Below are 25718 nucleotides of genomic sequence, written 5' to 3' on the forward strand. Positions count from 1 at the left end.
AAGAGGAACACTATACGAAGTTGGACAAGGTGATGTCAATCCTAAGTGATAGGGGTATGACGATTCATTTCGACAAGTGTACATTGTTAACTAATGAAATAGACTATTTAGGTCATTCTATTTCAGGAAAAGGTATCACACCTCTTAAGAATTCTCTACAGGTGATACAAAACATGGAGGAGCCCAGAAACAAAGACCAGGTTCATTCCTTTTTAGGCCTATGTGAGTACTATGCTAAATTTGTCAAAAATTTTAGCAATTTAGCTATACCTTTACGTGTATTACTTAAGAAAAATGAAACATTTAGGTGGTCTAATGATCAGGTTGATGCTTTTAACAAGTTAAAGAAGTCTATTGTAAATTCGAAACCACTTTCTCCATATTCTGGTGATGCAGTAAATGTTATTACTGTGGATGCAAGTTCAACAGGATTAGGAGCAGTATTAACTCAAGTCAAAGGGAATGTTGAACAAACCATTGCTTTTGGTTCTAGGGCATTGTCTGAAGCTGAGTGTAGGTATTCAACTATTGAACGTGAGGCACTTGCCTGTGCGTGGTCTGTTGAACACTTTAAAATGTATATATGGGGGAAACATTTCAAATTGAGAACTGATCATAAACCACTGATTTCTTTATTATCTAAAAATGGCATGGGTAGAGCGTCTTCAAGACTCATACGTATTTTAGCAAAATTGTATGAATACAATTTTACAGTGTCTTATTTGCCAGGTACAAGGAATACCAGAGCGGATTGTTTTTCGAGATTATCTGGCAGTAAGGAAATGTCTACAGATTCTGAAGTGATTGAAGAATGTGTTGTTGCAAGTGTGAGAGATGCAGTATTGTCGATTTCTGAAGTCATTTCAGAAAAAGAATGGGTTTCAGCATATGACAAAGATGAAGTTCTTGGAATTGTGAAGGGTTTTATCCTAAAAGGTTGGCCACAAGAGAAATCTTTAACAAAGGATTTACAAGTTTTCTGGAAAGTTAAAAATAAATTGTCCATAGAAAATGATTTGTTACTTAAGGGTGAATGTTTTGTACCTCCTACAGAAATAAGAAGAAAGTTGATTTCTATAGCTCATATTGGACATTTAGGACAATCTGGAACTATTAAAAAATTGAGAGATCAGTTTTGGTGGCCGTACATGGATTCAGAGGTAGTTGTTTTCATTAAGAATTGTTTGTTGTGTCAGGATTCTGATAAAGTTTTGAAGACACAGAAAACTGAGGTTAATGTATTACCGTTTCCAGAACAACCATGGAAGGATTTAGCTATGGATTTACTTGGTCCTTATGAAGGTATTAGTTTGGAAAAAGTGTATATATTGGTAATTATTGATTATTTCTCCAAATGGGTTGAGTATAAGTGGATTGAGCGACCCAGTACTGATGAGGTAATTGAGTTTCTAAACAATTGTTTCAGAAAAGAAGGTTATCCTGATAGTATCACTACTGACAATGGCACACAGTTTACTTCTTCTAAATTACAAGATTTCTTGTCTAATTTAGGAGTTAAACATAAACGAACTGCTTTATATGCACCCAATATGAACGGTTTAGTTGAAAGATTCAATAGAACTTTAGTAGAGGCAGTACAACTGGCTCTAAATGCTAAGATTAATGTTAAGGAACATGTTGCACAAATGATTTGGTCTTATCACTGTACACCTCATTCTTTAACTAAATTTTCACCGTTTTTGATGTTGAAAGGAAGGAAACCAAGACTAGGTCTAAATCCATCTTGGTTGCAAAACAATGTACAGATTTATGATATGAATAGGATATACAATGAGGCCAAGGTGAATGTTGAGTTTAAGAACAAAAATAATTGCAAGGAAAATGGACAAAGGAGTCTAAGTTTAAATGTTGATGATTGGGTTAAGATCAAGCTTCCCACACATGTCAGAAAGGGAGAATCAAAGTATTCAAAACCTTGGAAAGTTATTAGGGTTGGGAGGTCTTCAGCTATGTTGAGTAATGGTTCATGGTGGCATTGTTCCAGATTAGCACGTGTAAACTTTGAAGGCTGTCACAAATTAAGTCATCTATCTGATCCTGATTTTGGGTGTGAATCATGCAAGGCTTATTCAAACAGCAGAACAGGTTATACCGACAATACTTTGTTGGGTCATCGTGAAGAATATAGTTCTTCAAATGTTAATATGAATGAGTTTGGTGTCAGGGCCAGCAGACATAAAATATTGCCAAACAAATACAATGATTACATAATGTATTAGACAACATTTATTTAGGGTTTTTAAAAAATTATATTACGAGGTCTTATCTAATGTAAGAACGTATATTACAAAGTTTATTGCAGTTTTTATTTTTTATTTGTTTTGGTTTTATTCACTTGTTTATTTCATCTTGTTTATTTGAAAAGAAGGAGTTGTGTAATAGTGAATTTAGATTTTAGAATCTTGTGAATGGAACATTTTCGGTCAGCGTTTTTGTTCGTTAGGAGGGTGTGTGAGTGCTCGAATCTTGCTCAAGGACATGTTGTTCCTGGTGTCATTAATTATACAACACTCTCCAGTGCTGACGTGGCCTGTGGATTTTTTTCTGCCAATGAAATTTAGAGAGGCGCAACGTCATAGTCGAAAACGAGGTCTACAAAGTGTATGCAGCTCAGCTACAGATCTGCAATTCCTGGCTGTTTCCGAGGGTAACAATAAGCCGATACTAGTTTGTAATTGAACACAGGGGCCTTTTAATATCAATCATACCGTTTCCATTTTCCGCGAACGAATAAATAGGAAACGTTTTACTTAGTCTACGGACTACGGATCTTTCACCCATTAAAGGTTTGACAAAATATGTTAAAAGATGTCAAGATAACCGACGAAGGTGGGATTCGAACCCACGCGTACAGAGCACAATGGATTAGCAGTCCATCGCCTTAACCACTCGGTCACCTCGTCTTCTGTTTATTGTCAGCATAATTCTGCTTACAGAAAAGTTTTAACGAGTAGTGATTACCACAGAGAGAAAATATTTTATAAAGAAAGAGAACAAACACAAAAGTTTGTACATACACCTAATTTTTAAGTGCACTTCCCCAATGCTTGAAGACAATTCTCCTACACTGTTGTGCACACATTTGTAAAACGCTGAAATGGTCCATAGAAAAGAAGGGTTTTGTTTCTGTGACTGAGTAGCTATGGGGTGGCGGGGTGGTTATATATCAAGTTGGCTGTGGAAGCTGTGCTTGAGGTGGTAGATGGAACCCCAACAACAATATCTTTTGCTGTCGAGTTTCATTGTATTCCAACAGGCCAATTGTCCTGATTCGATCGGGAAACTCCCGATTTTTAAAGCAAAAAAAAGATTTCTTTTAGCTGCCCCCGAAACTGCCTCTGCTTTAGTAGAAATCAATAGAGAAAATCTATTATCCCGATAATTTTTGTTTTTATCTCCCACTTTTCCCTTCTAAAATGTTGACCTGTGTGTATTGGTCCCTGCTCCTGTGAGGCGCATTGTCAGTCACAGTGGTCTCAAGGTTCCCAGCCTGTGTTGGACTGGCCTATCAGGCCCGTTTGGCACTGCCACAGGAGACCCGAGGGTTAATTTAACTGGCACTCCACTTTTTTGTTCCACAACTTGGTTTATATGTGTTATTGTTAGCAGGTTTGCTACTCCAATTGTCAGAAATTACAAACATGTGAAATGTGATGAAGGCATGTTTGCAAGTAGTCTATTCCCTGGCAATCGCTCAGGGTAGTATTCCAATTTACTGTATGTTTTTGCCCACCAAGCCTCTGCAGATTAGACCCAATCACATACAAATCAGCCTTGGTACTACCCCAATAGAAAGAGTTGAGCCTAAATGGCCAGGCTAGGCCCATTCATAAACCAGAAAACAAGCAGCCCACACTTTTTTGTTTATGTCAGTGCAATGTCCTAAGTGCGACGAGTACGCCAGATGTGGGTGCCGTACTTACTGTGGCTACGGAAATAAGCAGCACCAGAACACAGTGGCCCAAACAGGATGAAACCAGTCTTGGGTTGCTTGTCAGTTCAGGCTGCAGTGTTCCTATTATAGCAGTTCAGGCTGGAATCTACCTATTGGAGGGGGACCGAGGCTGATTTGCAAACGGTTGAGTCTAATCTGAGGTGACATGGTGGGCAAAAAACGATGGACTAGCTTGCAACCCCGAATAATTACCAGTAGCTGAGATTATTTCAAGCATTCCACCCATCACATTTTGTTTTACTTCAGTGTGACACAGTAAGTACAACGGGTATGCCCAGACGTGGTTCTTGGGCTCACTGTGTCACTGCAACAAAAACTGCACCTGCCTTTTGAGGCTTAATTAGTCTGAAACTAGTATTGGACTGCATGTGTTCTGGTTAAAAAAGGGACTGGCTTCGAAGTGCTGACTGAATTGTTCCCATTGGAGCAAGACCAAGGCTGATTTGCATATGGCTTGGCCTAATCTAGGGTGCATGGTGAGCAAAAATATGACAGACCAGGGTGCAGTCCAAGTAATTACCATTGCTGAGGTTAATGCGAACATTCCATCCATCACTTTGTTGTTTACTTCAATCAATTAAAATGAACCAAGACTAGTACGGTGTGCCCTGATATGTAAAAGCAGTCACTGTATAGAAAAGTGGTTTTCCGGAGACTTGGAACCATCAGATCACCATAGGACTGCCAGATGAGCTATCCTGAAAGGGCAAGCGTGTGGGTCATTTTTTGATCCTGTCACAGGCCACAGAACAAAACAAATGCCCCACATACGGATTCTTTTATGCTTGCCCTTCTGACAGTTCCACAGTAACAGACTGCCAACAAGTTCAGTCCAGCACTGGTCTAAGGTCCTTCTTTGAGTTTCTTATCCAGTCCATTTTGTTTTCTCTGCATGCTGTAATGTGTAGTCCTGTAAATATAATTGTATAACCAGGACTACAAGTACCAGAAGGCAAGGGCCACAAACTACTAATGCATGGACTTGACATTGCTTCAGTCATGGTATTTCGCAAGCTGCTCTTTGCGTTCTTGGAACTGGAGGATCACGTTTGTAATGAGAGAGCAAAACTACTGGTTCCAGCACAAAAACAAGTATTGGCAACACCAATAGGAATCACTTTAGAAAGCCATTTAACAAACCTTTAACATTGTCAACGCTTATTCCTTATTCATAAGAGGGTACTCTATGGTCCTTGGTGTTGTGCTATTGGTGTAGTTTGTGCCTACTTTTTCATTCCCATTGGTTAGGAAATTGCTAAGCCTCTTTGGAAGTGTAGTTTCTTGAATGCTGCTATATTATTAAAGCATGAAAAGAATGCATAATCCGTGTCTTTAATAAAATTAAGACTTTCCTTCATAAATTACTAGGAAAATCTATATTGTCCACGTGTATGCATTAACATCCATGCGTGCATATGTATAAAGTTGCAACAACATCCAAGCATGATAAGGCACGTTTACACCTGCTCATCATGCATGACATAGCCTTCGTTTTGGCTTATTTATTTTTGTATCTATCATTAAAAAATGTCAGAAGGTAATCTTGGAGCGGTAAATAAACAATATATGTGCGCCAAATGGCTTTATTAAGAATGGAGTCGCCGGGCTGCAAATTACAGCTGCCGTGCACCCCCAACCAATTAAAAAAAAAAGATTGCTATTTTTTAAAAGACCATGACACGAGGCCTGGAGCGTCGTGAATAATAAAAGTCAACCTTAGGGGAAGAGCAGGGAGTGAGCAGAGCAGTGGGGGAGCTACAAAGGAGCTCCAGCTGGATGGGTGGGAAAGTAAATTAGAAACCAAAAAGGCCAGGGAGGGACAAGCTAGTTGGGTGGGAGGGAGCAACACAGAGCAAGCGGTATGCCTGGTGTTTGTGAGGGAAGCAGCACACAAGGGACACTGCGTTAAAACACAAGCCCATTGATTGGAAGGATACAGGTTATCCAATCAAAAATACAGTAAAGAAGCTACAATCCAATGGAGGGACAAAAACAAGAAAAGGAAGGAAAGCATTAATATGAAGCAAGCAAAGCATATTAACCAGTAAGCAGTGGTGTGGCCCAAAGCGGACTGTAATTTCAAGTATTTTCCACAAAGGGTCTCTTTTGCAACAGACAGTGAATAGCTGTTTCCAGGCTAATAGCTGGTTCTTGGTGGGACCTAAATCCGGGTGAGGATGGATGCGGAGCAACAATGGAGAGTGGAGATGTGGGGAGGTGCTCAATACCATTGATTGTCAAGGTGCGCCTGTGAGCAGGGAGGATTGTGGTAGAACAACAAAAAAGAAAAAAAAAGAAAAAAATCTGAAAAATACCATAGGTGGGGGAAACAATGGGTGAGCTCGGAGGGAGGGACAACTTAGAAAGCGTGGGGTGTAAGAGGTGTGAGGAGCGAAGCAGCGCATTGGCAAGAGAACAATAAAGCCATGACCTGCTCAAAACAGCCATGGAAGGATAGAAGTTATCCAAGTAAAAGGATGGTAAAGAAGAAAACTATGCTCTAGGGGATGGACATATCTTAGAAGGTGAACGAAAGCCATATTATAAGAGTCAAGCAAACAAAACTGACAAGAAAGCCAAGGGAATATGCAATGGGCTGACCCAAAACCACTTTAAATATTGATATTGCATGCAGCAGTTCTGTAGATGAGACATAAAAGTACCATTGGTTAAAACGTTGGCAGTGATAAAGCTGTTGCCCTTGATATGGTGCTCTCATTATATCCTGTATGCCTTCATGTTTGATGTAAACATTTCTGAAAAAAGGTTTACTGTAAAGAAAAGGCACAAAATGAGCCATACAGTGGTTTTGGATCCAAAATCCACATATATGCTGTGAGTGCTCATTACTGGGTGCAAAGGACTAAGTTGTCATACCTCATATGCAGGGACATTTGAATGTTTCAATTTTGCGGTTGCTGCATTGCCACATAATTATGATTTTCCTACATCTGCCACTTAATCCATCATCTGCTGCATAATGTGGAGACTTTAACATAAAAAATATTGCTATCACAAAATATGTTGCATTACGCCACATAATTTGCCTTTTCTTGCTGCATAATTTAGTAAACCCTGTTGCATAATTTGGTTATTTCCTCCTCATAATTCAAATGGCAATGCTCATATGCATGAATTTCAGCTAGTCCTGGCTTTTAAGAGATCAGCTTTTTAGTTGTGGTGTTTATTCCAGTTCACGTTATGGGTTTCTAAATTCCAGCATAGAAACGTATAGTAGTTTTAAAGTCTAGGCCTGCTAAATGTGTCACAAATGACATGGGAAAATTGACACCAGGCCACTGGAATTACGCAATTGTGCAGCCGCAGCCATTTCCGCATAGCTATAGATTTGCCGCATTTGTCACATAATCCATCATCTACTGCATTCTCTGCAGATATTAACAAAAAAATAGTTTCTAGCTCAAATGGTAGAAAAGTTACTAAAACCCAGTGGTGCGTGTTTCCCGACAGTGAAAGGCCGTTTGCAAAGGCCTTTCACTGTCAGTCACCTTTCTGTTGCTTATTGCTGGATTTGGGTGTTGAACTGGTACTAATGAGATGCACCCAATGCCCAACAGTGTTAACAAGTTTAACAAGCATTTGCAATGCAATGGGTCTCGCATTTGCTCGACTTAGACCCATTAGCCTTGTAAAGTACTAATCAAACTTTTATTGCCACATAAATTGAAAATGAAAAGTAATAAGCGAGACGATTTAAAGCGCATGGCATGAGCATGAATGAATACACAAAAAGAAACAGAAGTTCGCTCGTCATCAAACGTATCAGCAAATATGCAATTATCCATGTAACAAGGTCGATGTAATTCAAAGAGTTCGACTACTGCCCAGCGAGATCGCACTGCGTAGGAAATGAAAAAAAAAGTAGTCCAGAAGCCATACGGAAAACATGGAGGCTAGTATGTTTTCAGTAGTTGGTTGGTGCGCTCGAGGAGCGCTAAACACCAGAAAAGGCATGACGTATGTATGCCTTTCACAAATGAAAGCAAGCGACTGTTAAAAAGCAAGCCCATAAACCAACCAAACTGATGGGTGTGGTTAAAAGAGAGATTACAGCTGGCTAGAGTGCTTGTGTGCTTCACCCTAAAAAGCAGTGGCGTAGCGTGGGTTGTCAGCACCCGGGGCAAGGCAAGTAATTTGCGCCCCCTAACCCGTGGATTTTCCCGGAGCAAGGCAAGTAATTTGCGCCCCCTAACCTGTGGATTTTAGCACTCGAGTCCCCCCCCCAGATGTTGCGCCCGGTGCGGCCGGCCCCCCCTGCACCCCCCACGCTACGCCACTGCTAAAAAGTACAAATTAATGAAGTAATACTATTTAAAAAATGTGCCACATTACGCTACATAATGCGCCTTTTCTTGGCACATAATTTACTTAACCCTGTCACATAATTTGGCCTTCTCCTTCCACGTCATTTCAATGGCCCTGCTTGACACGTTTGGTGCATAGATGTTTTGCTACAGAAACTCAACTAAGGTGAATGGGAACGAGGCTGTGTATGAAGTTGAGGAGTAGGCTGCGATAATGTAAACATCAAGTAGTCGTGGCCGAGCGGTTAAGGCGATGGACTTGAAATCCATTGGGGTCTCCCCGCGCAGGTTCGAATCCTGCCGACTACGAAATTTATTTCGCTGCGAATTATTTTAGAAAATATGACATGATAATGTGGTAAGGTATTGTGTGAAATAACCAGCGCTTCCATCATCTGCACTCAAATAGTTCCATCAAAATTTCCTTCCTACGAATGATGACGTGTTATTGCCATATTTCTCCAGTCCCAACTTCTTTACTTCGTTAGGTCTGTGCCTTTTGCCCTTCTGACAATGGTTCTCTCCGGACATCCTTTGTTTCGGCCTCCCGTCTCCGTTTCACTACACCCGTGGACCTATATTATGATCTATTTTTGTTCCTATTTCCTTCTCGCCCTGCTTATTTGGTAAAATGAATTCATATTCTCTTTCCGAAAACCTGCTGTTCCGAGGCCACGTGCCATGGCTCTTTATACAACACACACTGCACGAAGGGATTCAATAATGACATCATTTCCAGGTAAAATACAAGTCCCAGAATGTAAAGTGTCTATTCAGTAAACCCCAGCTAATGGGCAAGACATGGAGCCACTTGCCAATCTATTCTGGCATTTTTATTTTTTTACAGCTATTTAAGAACTTTGCGAGCCTTGCTTGCCCTGTAAGCCCGTCAGAGGGAAGGGGCTGGCCATGATGATAGAGGCTCCGTCTAGCAGTTGTTAGTGGGAGCCGTGTGCTTGTGCGGGTAACTTTGGTACTGACTGTATGGTATTAAGTTCCGTTTTACTTCATATCTTACTTACACGGGAGGCGAACCTTTGACATGTGTTTAACAAACTAGAACCAGTAAAAGAATAAAATATATGCGATCAGGTTTTCAGTGTAAAGCACGGTCTCCATTTGTATCTAACAATATTTCACAAATAAAAAATAAATAAAAATAAAAAAGACTGGCAGCGGTGGGATTCGAACCCACGCCTCCAGAGAGACTGGAGCCTTAATCCAGCGCCTTAGACCGCTCGGCCACGCTACCACATAGAAACAAGCATTTGCTTGAGTCAGAGCAATTGGCACTGTAAATTCATAACTGGACACTTCTTGCCACATAAACTGGTCAACCCTGCCTCATAATTTCGTCTTTTGTTACCATATAATTCCAGTGGCCCCGCATATAACTAAAGCACTTCCATTTACCTTCTTCCTCTAGGTGCAGCAAAAAATGAAAATGTTGCCATTTAGCATCCTAATATAAATTTGCCATTCTAATTCCAATAGAATACCAAGCACGACACAGCTCTTCTTCTTAAACATGCCTTGTTTTATTTAGTGTTGGGTTAAACTTAAAATTATCATTATGCTGATGTGTGCTAGGAGCATTGTTGGATGTCAGAGGAACAGTGCTCAAATATGCCTGGGTACTGTGCTGAATGTGCCTTCATTTTGCCCAATTATTACTGTTAACTGTGCCAGGGTCCTACTCAGTTATGCCAATCTATTGCTCAAATAAGTCTGTATTTGGATAAAGATGCTAGGATTCAACCGAAATATGCCTGCACATATAGCATTTCAAAAATGCTATGAACTTGCCACCCTTCAGGTGTCTACATAATACCCATGTAATTGTGCTGTTGTTAAGTACTCCAATCTGTTTTAATTATTAAAACAGCCATTTCCATTCACTGAATAAAAAGACACATAAATTGCAACCTCAACGGACCCAAACCTTTCTAAGTTTTTTTGTCTCTGCCAACCCGGGCAAGCTGGAATTTTCACATAATGGACGATAGGCCTAGAGGCAGACAATTATCCCTTCCAGCAGAACAGATTTTAGATTCTGAAAAGCGTGGGAAATGTGCCTTAAATGTCAAGCGCTCCATTGCTGTCAGAAAGCATGGCTCCAGACGGTTGTCTACACCTCTCTCTTATGTAATGCCGTTCACAGAAATAATTAAGAAACTGCGGTCATTTCGCTGCTTAAGAGAGAAGGACCAGAGAACTTCGAGATGAGATTGGATAGCGCAGCAGATTGTTCTGTCAGTCAACAAGAATTGCAACATACAAGCAGGAAAAATGATGTGTTCTTTGCAACTTATAAACCGAAGCTCAGCCTGCTTACTTTTTCCAATCTGCTCAAAGTGCCTTCTCCTGTAATGGCACATTTAGCATTCTCTTACCGACGTATCTGTCCTCGCAAGTGCTTTACAGCCCAGGACAGCATCTTCGGAGGACATTGCCGTACAACGTCCTGCTGAACACGGAGAAGCATGAGAAAAAGATGCACTAGTGCCAATGTTTACCAGACAGGAAGGGGCGAGGCTCATGCCCGTGGGGACTTTATCCTTCCCGGGCTGCTGCATCCACGCATCATCTGAAGCTAGTGAAAAGCGCCTCCTTTCTGACTTCCCATCCCCTTGGAGGTGTACTGACGGGGAAATGAATTCCATCTCTTATGGTTTCTTGAAGTGATCCTGTAAGAAATACATCTAGGCGGCACTTATTTCCGATCGCTCCAGTGTGGGCTGATAGCATGAGGCTAGTTTGACAATCTAAAAGGCACTAATAAAAATGACGAAAGCACAGCACATTCTACAATATTGCCAAAGGAAACGGATAAACTAACCCATTAAAACGAACAACCTGAACAACCTGTGCCTTGCAGTAAATTACACTCGCAGAACCATAAATCCGACTACTTCAAAACCGATACTGTGCAGCCCCTTATTAGTAATTCTTCCATTGTTCAGACCTATGTTCTTGTGCTTGTTTCACACAACCATCGCCTTTCTGAAATGGCTGCCATTTCGAAGTGCTCTGACCTGAACCTCCGTCACAGTCCTATCTCTAGGTCTTAGGAGAGTAGGCGTTTCCCTTTCAATACGAACTGGAGCACGGTGATGTGACGTCATCGACAATATTTGCATATCCATGATGTCCGCATTTTCAATAGAGTGAAAAGTAATGTTGGTCCTAAGGCTTTTTCTTATAAACAATTCACTAGTGACCGAACATTACACACAGCACAGTAGCTATTGGTGAACTCACAGTTGAAAACTTCTCTTTAAATAAGCACCCTCATTTTAAAATGTTAAGGAATTAAGACTTTATATACCAGCCCGTTCACCGCTGTAGTTGTGCTCACTTCGTAAGCACATATAATAAAGAACACATGGTGTTCTATGCAGAAAATCCAAAGACACGCAGAGCAGCTGTGCAAATAAAAATGGATAATTATTCAAGACAGAAAGCAATTAAAAAATGAGTTCCTGAAAAGTACAGATAAACAATTGAATGTGTGAGGACACTGTACTTGGCCGGTGCGCCTCTGCTAAGAACGGAAGTGAGGTATTGGCTTTGCAAACCTGTTAAGAGGCAGCACGGAAGAGTGACGCTTCAGATAACCTATGGTAAGTAGCAGGCGGGAGCAAAAGCCCTTTATCCAGAACAACAGGTCTTCCAGACAGCGCATGCGCGCTGCCTAGGATCGACCTAAAAAGGGTTCCCGTGCACTTGGAAGTGTCGGTGAGCAGTGTGTGGAAACGTCATTCTGTTAAACATGTATGGGCGAAATAAAATACTGGCGACAACTATGGAAGAGTTGATTAGTTAAGGGTGTAGAAACGTAGTTTATGTCAAGACCGAAGGCGGAAAGGTATAACTCACTGGTTTGAATCAGAAAATACATCATGTATTAATAGTGGAAGACATTTGAAGGAAATTGATGTAGAGTGCCACCCGGACTCTCCTTTCATTTGTATTCAGTTCCGCGTGTCCGGATGGAACGCGGAACTGAGATTATGTAATAAAGTACAGGGCTGCGCTGACGCAGTTTCTCCCTGAACCCATAACCAAGTGCACGCGTATTCATTATCGTCGGGCCTTAGGTGTGGCCCTCCGACATGTTACAGTGGCGACGAGCGGGATACTGACAACCCCGCGTCGCAGCCAGGTCGTGAGGCGGTTGACGAACAGGCCTGTCACTGGAAACCAACCAGACAAGTACAGCGACGGTGCGCCCTGATGAGAAGGCAGGTGACGGTGCGCCCTGCTGAAGAACAAAATCTCCGACCGTGCCACAGAGACCTGCAAGGTTGTGCAGCGGCTTGAAAGGCGCGCACACGGAGAAAAGAAAAGGCTGCAAGCGGACTCACCCCGGCACTGCATCCAAGGCAGCGCTCGCACCGGAGGCCCAGCACCACCACGTGCTGGGTTGTGCTCCCCAGGGAGGGAAACACAGCACAGGAGCGAGAGGGGCAGGAGCCCCGGTCAATTAAGAAGGGCAGAGGGCCCTGAAAAAAAAAAGAAGAAAATAAAGGAAACATATTCCTAAACAACAAGGGGCAAGAACTGAAAAAAAAAAGAAGAAAAAAAAAGGGAAAAAGAAAAGTGGACATTAAGAATCAAGTACAGCCACAAAGAGAGGAAAAAAATAATAATAAGAAGAGTATATATACATATTGACAAAAGGATAGAGGAGGGGGTATAACACATTAAAAGTACAGAATACTCCAGAGTAGGAAGAACACGTGTTGAAAAAAATGAATAAATAAATAAATAAAATAAAAGGCGATACCACTACAATAAGAATAAGAACACCATGAGTGCCCCACCGCAGGAAAGCCCCCAGTTGCCCGCGCAAGCAGGCGCCAGTGCTCACTCTTCAGTAACGGCGCTGCCTCCATTCAGCCAACTGATTGACCCGGCCACTGCCTCGCCAAGGTGGCACCTATGGCTAAACCGATTCGAAAATTATTTCTGCGTCACCAGAGAGACAGATGGAGCGGTGCGCAGATCTCTCATGCTGCTCATGGGATGAGAGGAGCTGCAAGAGTTATTTGATGCACTCCCGAACACTGGCGATAAGTCGGATTTCAATGCGGCAGTGGAAGCTCTGAACAAGCACTTTGACCCAAAACTAAATTCAGACTTTGAGCATTTCAAACTCTGACAGGCTCAGCAAACTGATACTGAGTCAATGGACATGTTCTACGCACGACTAAGGAAGCTAGCAAGCTCATGTGTAGGCCTTAACCAACAAGAGGAGATCAGAGCACAGATTATTCAAGGATTCCGATCAAATGCACTAAGGAAGCTCATCCTACGCCAACAAGGTATGCCCCTCGACGACATCTTGGTGTTGGCGCGTGCACACGAGCTATCAGCGGTGAGGGCGAATGCCATGGCGATGGTAAGGGGACAATCACTGGCAGCTGCGGCAACCGCACAGCCAGTCCAAGTGAAAGAAGAGCAGGTAGATGCCATCCAAACTCGGCAACCCTCAGGACGCAAGGCGAATTTTGGCAGACAAAACGCACGGACCTGCAGAAGCTGCGGGTATGATCACAAACCACCAATGGTGTGCCCAGCGAAAGGAAAAACATGTGACAAGTGCGGCAAAGATAACCACTTTGCGAGAGTGTGTAGGTCAGGAAGAGGCTGGCAAGGAATCCAGAAAGGAAGGGACACCAAGGTTAGAAGCGTGACCAAAGAGACTGATGAATCTGGTGAGACCACGGCGCAAAGAACTCCAGTCTTCGAAGAGGATGAAGACGAAGACATTTTTGTGATCTCGTTCACCGGGGGAAGGCAACAGAAAAAGTGACCGCCACCCATGAGCAATGTCCAGATCAACGGCAATTCGGCAACAGTGCTCATAGATACAGGAGCATCTGTGAATGTGATGGATGAGACTCTGTTCAGGCAGTTAACCCCTGCACCATCGCTTGCCCCAACTACCACCAGAATTTACAACTATGGGGGCAGAGAGCCGCTTCCTCTAAAGGGCACGGTGGAGGTGGCACTATCCAGTGGGCAAGTGTCAACACTGGCAAGGTTCTACGTGGTGGCTGGAGACCGAGGCACTCTGTTGGGGTGCCACACCGCGGAAGAGCTAGAATTAGTATTTTTTGCGCGACAAATATATGACTCCCACGCTGAACGCTTGGTTAATGAATTCCCACAGCTCTTTAAAGGACTGGGTCGGCTCAAAGGCAAAAATGTCAAGTTACACATAGATCACAGAGTTACACCCGTAGCCCTCAGACACCGACGTGTTCTGTTTCATTTGCGACCAGCCGTGGAAAAGGAACTACAGCTGCTTGAAGACCAGGGGGTGGTCGAGAAGGTAGAAGGACCCACACCATGGGTGTCACCATTGGTAATAGCGCCAAAACCCAAGCAACCTGGCGCCATCCATCTGTGTGTTGATATGCGCCTCCCCAATACGGCCATCAAAAGAGAGCGGAAAATAGCGCCTACGATGGATGATATCGTAGCGGATCTGAATGGTGCACAGTGGTTCTCAAAATTGGACCTCAATGCCGGGTATCATCAGCTGGAGCTTGAACCTGGCAGTAGGAACATCACTACTTTTTCAACGCACGTGGGGCTTTGGCGATATAAGAGACTGAACTTTGGGGTATCTTTGGCCACCGAGATGTTCTAAAATGTGATTAGAGAGACGCTCTCAGGGCTGCAAGGGGTGATCAATTTGAGTGATGATATCCTCATTTACTCCAAAACCCGAGAAGAACATCATCGACACCTCAGGGCTACACTACAGAGGTTATCAGAGGCAGGGTTGACACTCCACAAGAACAAGTGTGCGTTCTATCAGACGTCAGTGGAGTTTTTTGGATATGTTTTTTCAAAAGATGGTCTACAAGTGGACCCTCGTAAAGCGGATGCCATCCGTCAAGCACCGATTCCGAAGAACACCACAGAAGTTAGAAGCTTCCTGGGCATGGCAACATATTGTGGAAGGTTTATTCTGCAACTTGCGACCATGGCGGAGCCCCTCAGGCAGCTTACAAAGACTGGGAATGAAGCCCCATGGCGGACAAGGCGTTTGCTGACATCAAGACAGCGCTGCTAGATAAATCAACAATGGCTTACTTTAACCCTCACCGACGTACTGAGGTGGTGGTAGATGCAAGTCCAGTAGGGCTAGGCGCTGTTCTTCTACAGGAGCAAAACCCGCAGGAGTGGGTTTCGGTTGCATACGCTAGCAGAGCATTGTCGTCGGTTGAAACACGATATGCCCAGATAGAATGAGAGGCTTTGGCAATTCGGTGGGCGTGTAAACATTTTCACTTGTATCTGTATGGTCGAGAATTCCAAGTGGTGACTGATCACAAGCCTTTAGTCACACTGTTTGCCGGGTGCCCTCGCTTGGCACCCCCGCGAATAGAGCGATGGACTGTTTTGCTGCAACCCTACCGGTTTACTGTCATCTATCGGCTGGGAGTGAACAACCAGGCGGACTACTTGTCTCGCCACCCCTCCCCAATCACGACCGATGACTCTCAAGGGAAAGACGAGGAGAGCACAGAGGTATTTGTCAGTACGGTGGTGCAATCGGCATGTCCCAAAGCCCTGAGTGTAAGAGACATTGTGGACGCCACCAAGGCGGATAAGGCACTCAACCAGGTCAAAGAAGCACTTGATCACAGAAAATGGAAGCTCTTCCTAGGAAAGACTAAAGTGGCCAATCATGAATGTAGAGCAGCAATGCAAGGGATGTGGAAGGTGCAAGATGAGTTGTCCACGGATGGGCAAGGATTGGTCCTGCGAGGAAGAAGAATTGTGCTGCCTCAGAGTTTGTGGACCAAAGTAGTGGAGCTAGCACATCAAGGCCATCAAGGCGCTGCAAAGACCAAGGCAAGATTGAGGGCAAAGGTGTGGTTCCCAGGCATGGACAGTCAGGTGGATGAATTGGTGGGAAAATGCCATTCCTGTGTAATCACATCAGGGGAACCACCTTGTTGTCCAGTAGTCACTGAGCCGGCTAGTTTGAAGCCATTGACAAAAGTGAGTATGGACTTTGGGAGCTTTCTGGACGGGCGGCTCTCCGTCGTCCTCATTGACTCTTGCATAAAGTTTCCCGTTGTTGATGTCGTGTCATCCACGGCATTTGAAAATGTGAGGCCGGTACTTCAGAAGGCGTTTGCCATGTTTGGCCTCCCTGACGAAGTCAGAACAGACAATGGCCCACCATTCAATGGACAGGAGTTTAGGTCTTACCTAGAAGGGTTAGCTATACATCATCGCAAGGTCATGCCCTATTGGCCGCAGGCTAATGGGGATGTCGAAAGGTTTATGCGAACTCTAAATCGAGCCCTCAGAATAGGTGTTGAACAAAGAGGAGACAGTGAGAAATGTCTACAAGAATTTCTGAGTGCTTATCGTCAGATCCCTCATAGTACTACAGGGTGTGCCCCGGCTGCCCTGATGTTTAAAGTTACCCCTCGGGATTGCATCCCGGCTGGTCCTCAATGGACATCACCCGAGCTGGTGTTGAAGCCACTCAGCAGCGCAGAGAACGTACCAATCAAAAGGCCACTGAGCGACGGCAAGGTTGATACAGGGGCTTTCAGGAAGGGGACAAGGTAGTAGTGAAGAATCGCCGGCCAGGAGGGAAATTCCAGACTCCATTTGAGCCCGAACCCTGGCAGGTCGTCAGTGTGAGAGGTGCCATGGTGACAGCGGCACTAGGCAGTCAGAGGGTCACCAGAAACGCATCACACTTCAAGAGAGCAGGAGCTCCGGTCATGTCTGAGGAGGATGGCGAGGTCGACGACTCGATGTTTGAACCCATTGCTGAAGAGGTGCAGAGGGGGAATGCTCCGGTGACGGCACCTAGTGCCCGCCACCCTCCAGGTGAAAACGCTGGCCAAGAAGGATCCTTTCTTAGGAGTGGACGTTATCATCTACGCCCTAACCCGGTGCCGAACAGTCAGCTAAAAGACTTTGGGGGTTATTACAACTTTGGAGGAGGTGTTAATCCGTCCCAAAAGTGACGGTAAAGTGACGGATATACCACCAGCCGTATTACGAGTTCCATAGTATATAATGGACTCGTAATACGGCTGGTGGTATATCCGTCACTTTACCGTCACTTTTGGGACGGATTAACACCTCCTCCAAAGTTGTAATAACCCCCTTTGTCTGTACGCTGGGTTCCTAGGGGCGAACACGGGGTCATCGTTGCTTGTCCACTGACTGGGTCCCATCCCTGGGACGTTGTATCCTTTTATTCTGTTTGGTATTTTGTGTGCGTATATCTCATCATTGCATTTTTTGTTTTATAGTCTGTTTTCTCTTCTCTTCTGTGTGAAGTAAAGCATGGGAGGGATGTAGAGAGCCACCCGGACTCTCCTTTCATTTGTATTCAGTTCCGCGTGTCCGGATGGAACGCGGAACCAAGATTATGTAATAAAGTACAGGGCTGTGCTGACGCAGTTTCTCCCTGAACCCATAACCGAGTGCACGCGTATTCATTATCGTCGGGCCTTAGATGTGGCCCTCCGACATGTTACAATGGTGTGTGAAGTGACATATTTCTATTTTTTACTCAAAAGTAGGACACTAGTCCTCAAAACAAAAATAGAGGGACTAATTATGCCAAATGATGTATGTAGGCATCACTAGGAGCCACGACACAGGAAGTGATGCCACAGTCCTATAAAACCCTTTCTTTTATAGAGAATCGACATTTTCCCCCTCCCTGTTTGCCACAGCCACTTCCTGTGACAGTCATCCAAGCTTCATTGATGCAAAACTTGTCTAGATTATGGCTATGGCACACCACCAGACTGAAATTGCGTGGTCCCGAGGCATTCAAAACCATTTTGAAGATGCTGGCAGGTGAAAGCCTGATTTTAGGCTAGTTGACTTGCAGGTGGCTGAGTTCCTACAAATAATCCTGACATGATGTAGCAAACGAACACCAGTCTAGTGCTCGTTGCGGTCTGTCATGACCTGGATGCGCAGGGGTACTTCTGAGGTCATGGCAGAGCGTGCTTATATAAAGAGGCGGGTGAAGTGACTTCTTGTACTCAGTACCTGGAAGCGCAGACTGCTTATACTCAGTACTTGCACTGTCCAATAAATACTCCACTCAGGAATGTAGTAATCTTTCTTTATTCCAAAGTACAGTGGTACAGGACACAGGGCCACCGCACTCCTCAGGCACCGAGACTCAACTGTCACCTAGGCCAGTCTCAATGTGTCATAGAGGAACGTGGAACCTACCATGTCACAATACTCCTTCTAAGTAACACACAACACATCGTTCCCCTTTTTATTGAAATGAAAACAAGTTCAATAACACACAATGAAGCATAGAAAAACTAGGAACTAAATAAAAAGAAAATAAACCAAATAGAACATATAACCCAAAATAAAACATAATTTAGTACACCCAAAAAGAACAAACACCACCACCACCTTACCCTTAAATGAACAAGATAACCATATATGTACATATCACTACTATACCGGACCCTGAATTCCTGCAGTGTTCCCCCCAACAAAATCTTGCAACCATCTAGGTGTCACTTTCCTCCCCCCACCACTCAATTCCCTTTCTGCATTCCTAGAATCACATGTATGTTCTGTTGAACAATCAAATTCCTGTAGGTTATTTTGAACTACCATCACACTAACACTACCCTCGTGGTCAGTGCCAGCTGCACTATTTCCTGTAGACATATCATTCACGCTACCCTCGAAATTAGTGCCAGGTGCACTACGTTCTGTAGACATATAAGGGGTTATTACAACATTGGCGGTAAAAGGCGCTTACCGCCGTGCAGAAGACCGCCAATACACCGCCGCGGAATTCCGCCACAGCTATTATGACACACAACTCGGAATCTGCCAAAATTCAGACACCCACACAACTCCGCCACACTAAAGGTCAGTGATAAACTGGCGAAAACAAAACCTCCACCTCCACGCTAACAGAAACACGCCCATGCTATTACGACCCACTAATCCACGCGGCTTGGGATGAGTAAAGGGGGGCGGGGGGAAGAGTATGTGGAAGGGTTAGGGAGAGCATAGAAGCAGGGTGAGATGAATGCAGGAGAATTTAGTAGGGTTGTGTGGGAGGTCACAGAGGTAGAGTGAGGTTTGGTGAGTTAGATGTGGAGGTGGAGGGAAGAGCTTAGGCAGAGATATTTAGGAGATGAAAGTGGTAGAAGGGATTTGGGATGAGTCAGAGTGACAATGGAGGATAGTTTGATAGAGACATGAAATAAGAGTGATGAGTAGATGAGTGTGATAAGATGAGAGCAGGAATTCATAGGTATCTAGTATAACAACCCAAAAACCAGGAGCCATGCAATGATCCACGAACATGCCAAGCACAGAAACAACATATACACATATATATATATATATATATATATATATATGTATATATATATATATATATATATATATATATATATATATTTATATATACACACACACACACATATGAATACACACACATATGCACATACAATACATAATTAGAATCATGGGTAAAAAATACTTAGTCAGACAGGTTTAAAGAGTGTGTGTGTGTATTTTATTGCTATGACATAGTAGCAATACATATTTTCCAAAGAAACTATAAATAAATAGAAATATACATATAGGGGGTCATTACAACATTGGCGGTAAAAGGCGCTTACCGCCGTGCAGAAGACCGCCAATACACCGCCACGGCGGCGGCATTCCGCCACAGCTATTATGACACACATCTCGGAATCCACCGAAATTCAGACACCCACACAAGACCGCCACACCAAAGGTCAGTGATAAACTGGCGGAAACAAATCCTCCACCTCCACGCCAACAGAAACACGCCCATGCTATTACGACCCACAAATCCATGCGGTGGTGTTTCAACCGCGGTATTCCATTGGCGGTACACACCGCCGCGCTCAAAATACACACACATCTCCAAAACACCGCCACATTGGACAATTCCAAATACACACACCTGATACACATACAAACAACACTCCCACACACCCAATACAATATAAAACACACACCCACATCACCCACAAACCCCTACGACCAAAAATTAGACACGAAGGCGACAGAGAGAGAGCACAGAATAGACAACCCCACTACACAGAGGCACACAACACCATCACCCACACAACATCCACGCACAAAACACCACACACCACTACACTCACCACAACCATCACCACATACACCACCCCACACATCACCCACACCACCCCATGGCACGCCAAAGACACCCCGCTTCTCCGAGGAGGAGCTCAGGGTCATGGTGGAGGAAATCATCCGGGTAGAGCCACAGCTATTTGGCTCACAGGTACAGCACACATCAATAGCCAGGAAGATGGATTTATTGCGCAGAATAGTGGACAGGTTGAACGCCGTGGGACAGCACCCAAGAAATAGGGAGGACATCAGGAAGAGGTGGAACGACCTACGGGGGAAGGTGCGTTCAACCGTCTCCAGGCACAACATCGCGGTACAGCGGACTGGCGGCGGACCCCCACCTCCTCCCCCACAACTAACAACATGGGAGGAGCAAGTCTTGACCATCTTGCATCCTAAGGGCCTCGCAGGAGTCGGTGGAGGATGGGACACTGGTAAGTCAATTCTTAACTATCATATCCCCCACCCTACCTGCATGCTATCACACACCCCCTCCCTCACCCCCTCCCCTATCACTACAACTCCTCACTAATGTACCCATGACACCAACCACCCATCCCAACACCAAGCCCTGCATGACACAACTAAGCATGGACACCCATCACTAAAGCATGCCCACTGCACATACCCAGTACACCCCCCCAACCATCACCACACAAACCCACACACAGGAATGCATGCACTGGGGTACACAAACACCCACCCATTGCACACCATTACACACACACATGCAATAATCATGCTCTTATACCCCTGCAGGAACCCGAAGGACCATCACCACACCAGAGGGTCCAGACAACACCACTCCACCTCCAGAAGAGGCCCACAGTGACGATAGCAGCTCTGCCCTACTGGATCCTGATGACCAGGCCGGACCATCGTGGGCCTCGGGACAGTCGGTTCCCCTTGCACAGGCACAGCCCAACACCGACCTTCCACCCTCTGGTAACACCAGCACAGCACCCACCCAGCGGGCCCAAACCTCCCTACCCAGGACAGGTCAATCAGCGGTGTTTCCACCACTACAGGGCACCCAGGGTAACCCACCACCCCAACAACAACAGGCACCTGGGGGCAGTGGTAGTGGGCACACGGTCCAGGGGACGGAGGAACAGGAACACAGGGGAACTGGGAGGGCTGCTGTGCGACAGGGTGCGGACAGGCCAAGGGAACCCACTCTCCATGAGGCCCTCTCCTCCATCATGGGAGCATACCCCCACGCCCAGGAGACGGTTCTGGACAAGTTGCAGGAGACTCTGCGCCTGCAGGAAGAACTGTATTTGGGGTTCAAGGAGGAGCTCAGGACAATCAGCTCCGCCCTGGGCACCATCGTAGGGGTGCTGAAGGACATACAGCAGACCTTGAGGGACACCGTGGCACTCCAAAGGGCCCCTGACACTAGCCAGGACGATGAAATGCCCACCACCTCCGCCGGCGCTAGTGGACAGGACGCCCCGCCACAGGACCAACACACCAGCACCCCACCCCCTGCAGATGGACAACCACCACGCAAGCGGTCCCTGAGATCCAGGAACAGGACAGAGCAAGATGGCAAGACCCCCGCCAGGAAATGAGACCACCCTGATTGTCCTCCCACTGTCCCACTTTGTTACCCTGTCCAGACTTTAACTGCCCCAGCTCCACTTCCTATGCCCAGATGGGCAGTGCACCTGTGAGACTAATAGTCTGGACTCTGCCATGGACATTCCTCAACCATCACCCATCCTCATTTTACAACCCCCTCCCATTTCTGAGCACTTCAATAAACACCCTTGAAACCCAAAACAATCTGGAGTCAGTCTGTGATTTAGTAAAAATGTATTATCAATGACAGTGTCATAATGGGTGTACCATTCTAAAGCTAACATACCTATGTCACACATCACAAGCCCTTGAAGGATGCAAGCAGTTGACACATAGGTAACCACACCTGTGAAACCGTAATGGAAGGGTACAACTCAGTTACCAAATGTTGACTTAAATCGAAAAACAGGATAGAGGTAGATGTGTGAAAGTTAATGTAATGCTAAAAATGAAAATGTTCTCACCTGTGTCTCACTGGAAATATTGCTGTATGACTGACTCCCTGTTGTCGTTGTCTTCTTCATCAGCTTCATCCTCATCACTGTCCACAGGCTCCACAGCTGCTACAACACCGTCATCTGGATCACCCTCCTGCAGAAAAGGCACCTGGCGTTGCAAAGCCAAATTATGGAGCATGGAGCAGGCGATGATGATGTCGCACACCTTCTTCGGTGAGTAGAATAGGGATCCACCTGTCATATGGAGGCACCTGAACCGGGCCTTCAGGAGGCCGAAGGTGCGTTCGATCACCCTCCTAGTCCGCCCATGGGCCTCATTGTAGCGTTCCTCTGCCCTGGTCCTGGAATTCCTCACTGGGGTCAATAGCCACAAAAGGTTGGGGTAACCAGAGTCCCCCAATAGCCATACACGGTGCCTCTGGAGTTGACCCATCATATCAGGGATGCTGCTATTCCGCAGGATGTAGGCGTCATGCACTGAGCCAGGGAACATAGCATTAACCTGCGAGATGTACTGGTCTGCCAAACAGACCATCTGGACATTCATGGAATGATAACTCTTCCTGTTCCTGTACACCTGTTCACTCCTGTGGGGGGGGGGGACCAGAGCTACATGGGTACCATCAATAGCACCTATGACGTTGGGGATATGCCCAAGCGCATAGAAGTCACCTTTCACTGTAGGCAAATCCTCCACCTCAGGGAAAATGATGTATCTCCTTACGTGTTTCAGCAGGGCAGACAACACTCTGGACAACACGTTGGAAAACATAGGCTGGGACATCCCTGATGCCATAGCCACTGTTGTCTGAAAAGACCCACTTGCAAGGAAATGGAGCACTGACAGCACCTGCATGTCAGGGGGGATTCCAGTCGGATGGCGGATTGGTGACATCAGGTCTGGCTCCAAAAGGGTACATAGTTCCTGGATTGTGGCACGGTCAAACCAGTAGGTTACGATGACATGTCGCTCTTCCATTGTCAACAGGTCCACCAGCGGTCTGTACACCGGAGGATTCCGCCATCTTCTCATATGTCCCAGCAGACGGTGCCTACGAAGGACAACAGCGAACAAATAGTCATTATTCCTCCAGGTATGTACCCACAGTCACACACAAGACTACACCACTCACAAAACCCTTCCTGTATGTGTGTTGAGTGTAGGCCTAGCTATGTGTGACGAAGTAGGAAATGAAGCCATGTGGGCCCCTGAAATGGCGGCTGCCTGACCTCTAAACTGGGACAATGGGATTGTGGGGTAACAGCGCTGGCGTTACACACCGTCGCGGTAGGCGGTCGTAGACCGCGGCGCAATGCTGCATTGGTTAACATTGGACCCTATGGGTCCCAGGAGCCAATGAACAGGTGCGCTGGCGGTGATGATGCGCACCGCCGCGGACGTCACGGCCATTTTCTATCTGTTCAATCACTAGATACCTGACCTTCGACAGGAGAGGACCTACACTGCAAGTGCTGCTGTGACCTCGGTCTGGAAGCGACGATGGCTGCTGCGTCTGGGGAAAGGGCCCCTGCCTTCACTGCATAGGAGTTGGAGAAACTGGTAGACGGGGTCCTCCCCCAGTACACGCTACTCTATGGTCCTCCAGACCAACAGGTTAGTACACAGGGAGCACGTTGTATGGGCTAGGCCTGGGTGAAGAGGGCTGGTTGGAAGAGGGAAGGGGGCAGAGTCCAAAGAACATTAATGCATGGGAATGAATGGGCCACATGGCCAGAGTAGGGAGGGGGCCACCCACAACAACAGTGCAGTTGGTAATGACTGTTCCTCTTTCCTTGTGCATGTCATGTAGGTCAGCGCCCACCAGAAGAGGGACATTTGGTGTGCCATCGCCAAGGAGGTCCAGACCCTGGGGGCCCACCAGAGACGGGGCACCCACTGCCGTAAGAGATGGGGGGACATTTGCCGCTGCAGCAAGAAGACGGCGGAGGCTCAGCTGGGGATGGCCTCCCAAAGTGGGAGGGGTGCCCGTCGCACCATGACCCCCCTGATGTTCCGGATCCTGGCGGTAGCCTACCCGGAGTTGGGCGCTTGAGGGCATCACAGCAGACACAAGGGGGTGAGTACAACCTCATTCTGCGGACTTAGCCTGCAGTGGAGGTGTCTGGTTGGTGGAGGTGGGCTGTGGGTGTCCCTAGGCCAGGGCGAGTTCGGTAGGCAAGGCCCCTCCGTAATGTAGCCCATGTGGCACTCTACCCCACCTCAGCAGAGTGGCAAGTCGAGGTATAGTTGCCCCTGTGGCATCCATGTGCGCCGATGTCCACCATTGCCATATAAGCCATATCCCAGAAATTGCATGTGCAGAGGGCAGGAGCACTGCGTAATGCAGGGGGCATCTGCGTTTGTCTTGTCAGCCAACGGTAGCGGTATGCCATGCACTAAAACCCTCTTTCTTCTGTCTCCCCCCTTTGTCTGCTCTCCCTGTCCTTTTGTACATCAGCATCAACAGGTGGAGGTACAGTGGCACCGGAGCACGAGGGAGCTGCATCCCACATGGCCATGGAGGGCCACACCACGGACTCTGAATGCACCAGTGGGACGGAGGGTGAGGGGAGCTTCACGCCGGCCACCGGATCACCAAGCAGCGACACGGACTCGTTCGACAATGTGGGCTCCCTTGTGGTGGCGGCACCATCTGTGCCCCCCACCTCTACAGGTACAGCCGCCACCTCCCATACCAGCACCACCCTCCCAGCAGCCCCTCAGCGTTCGCCCCATGCCCGCTCACCCAGGAGGGTGGGCATCACCTTCGCCCCAAGCACCTCAGGCCTTGTCCCAGTCACCCCTGCTGCCCTCAGTGAGGAGGCCATTGACCTCCTCAGGTCACTCACTGTTGGGCAGTCTACCATTGTGAATGCCATCCAGGGTGTAGAACGAGAGTTGCAACACGGTAATGCATTCCTGGAGGGCATTCATTCTGGTCAGGCTGTCCTTCAGCGAACCCTGCAATCTTTGGCCTCAGCACTGATGGCAGCAATTGTCCCTGTGTCTAGCCTCCCCCCTCCAACTTCCTCCACCCAGACCCAATCTCCTGTACCCCAGCCCATCCCAAGCACACCTACAGACCAGCATGCACACTAGTCAACACACACAAGTAGCTCAAGCAAACATAGGCACCACACACACCACAAGCACTCATGCAAGCCTCACCCACATACAGACACAACAAC

At 46.1% G+C, this 25718-nt stretch overlaps 1 long non-coding RNA gene and 3 other non-coding genes across 5 annotated transcripts in view; 1 reads left to right on the plus strand and 3 right to left on the minus strand.

The window, feature by feature from the left end:
- LOC138267384 (uncharacterized) overlaps positions 1-25718 on the minus strand; it is a 115793-nt gene that overhangs the window by 70192 nt on the left and 19883 nt on the right. The gene's annotated exons all lie outside the window — the stretch shown is intronic.
- TRNAS-GCU (transfer RNA serine (anticodon GCU)) lies at positions 2843-2924 on the minus strand. The gene has a single exon. It is a non-coding gene; the product is annotated as a tRNA-Ser (tRNA).
- Positions 8529-8610, plus strand: TRNAS-UGA (transfer RNA serine (anticodon UGA)). The gene has a single exon. It is a non-coding gene; the product is annotated as a tRNA-Ser (tRNA).
- On the minus strand, positions 9472-9553 carry TRNAL-AAG (transfer RNA leucine (anticodon AAG)). Its single transcript has one exon. It is a non-coding gene; the product is annotated as a tRNA-Leu (tRNA).

The sequence above is a fragment of the Pleurodeles waltl genome, chromosome 12 (assembly GCF_031143425.1).
Source record: "Pleurodeles waltl isolate 20211129_DDA chromosome 12, aPleWal1.hap1.20221129, whole genome shotgun sequence".
NCBI lineage: Eukaryota > Metazoa > Chordata > Amphibia > Caudata > Salamandridae > Pleurodeles > Pleurodeles waltl.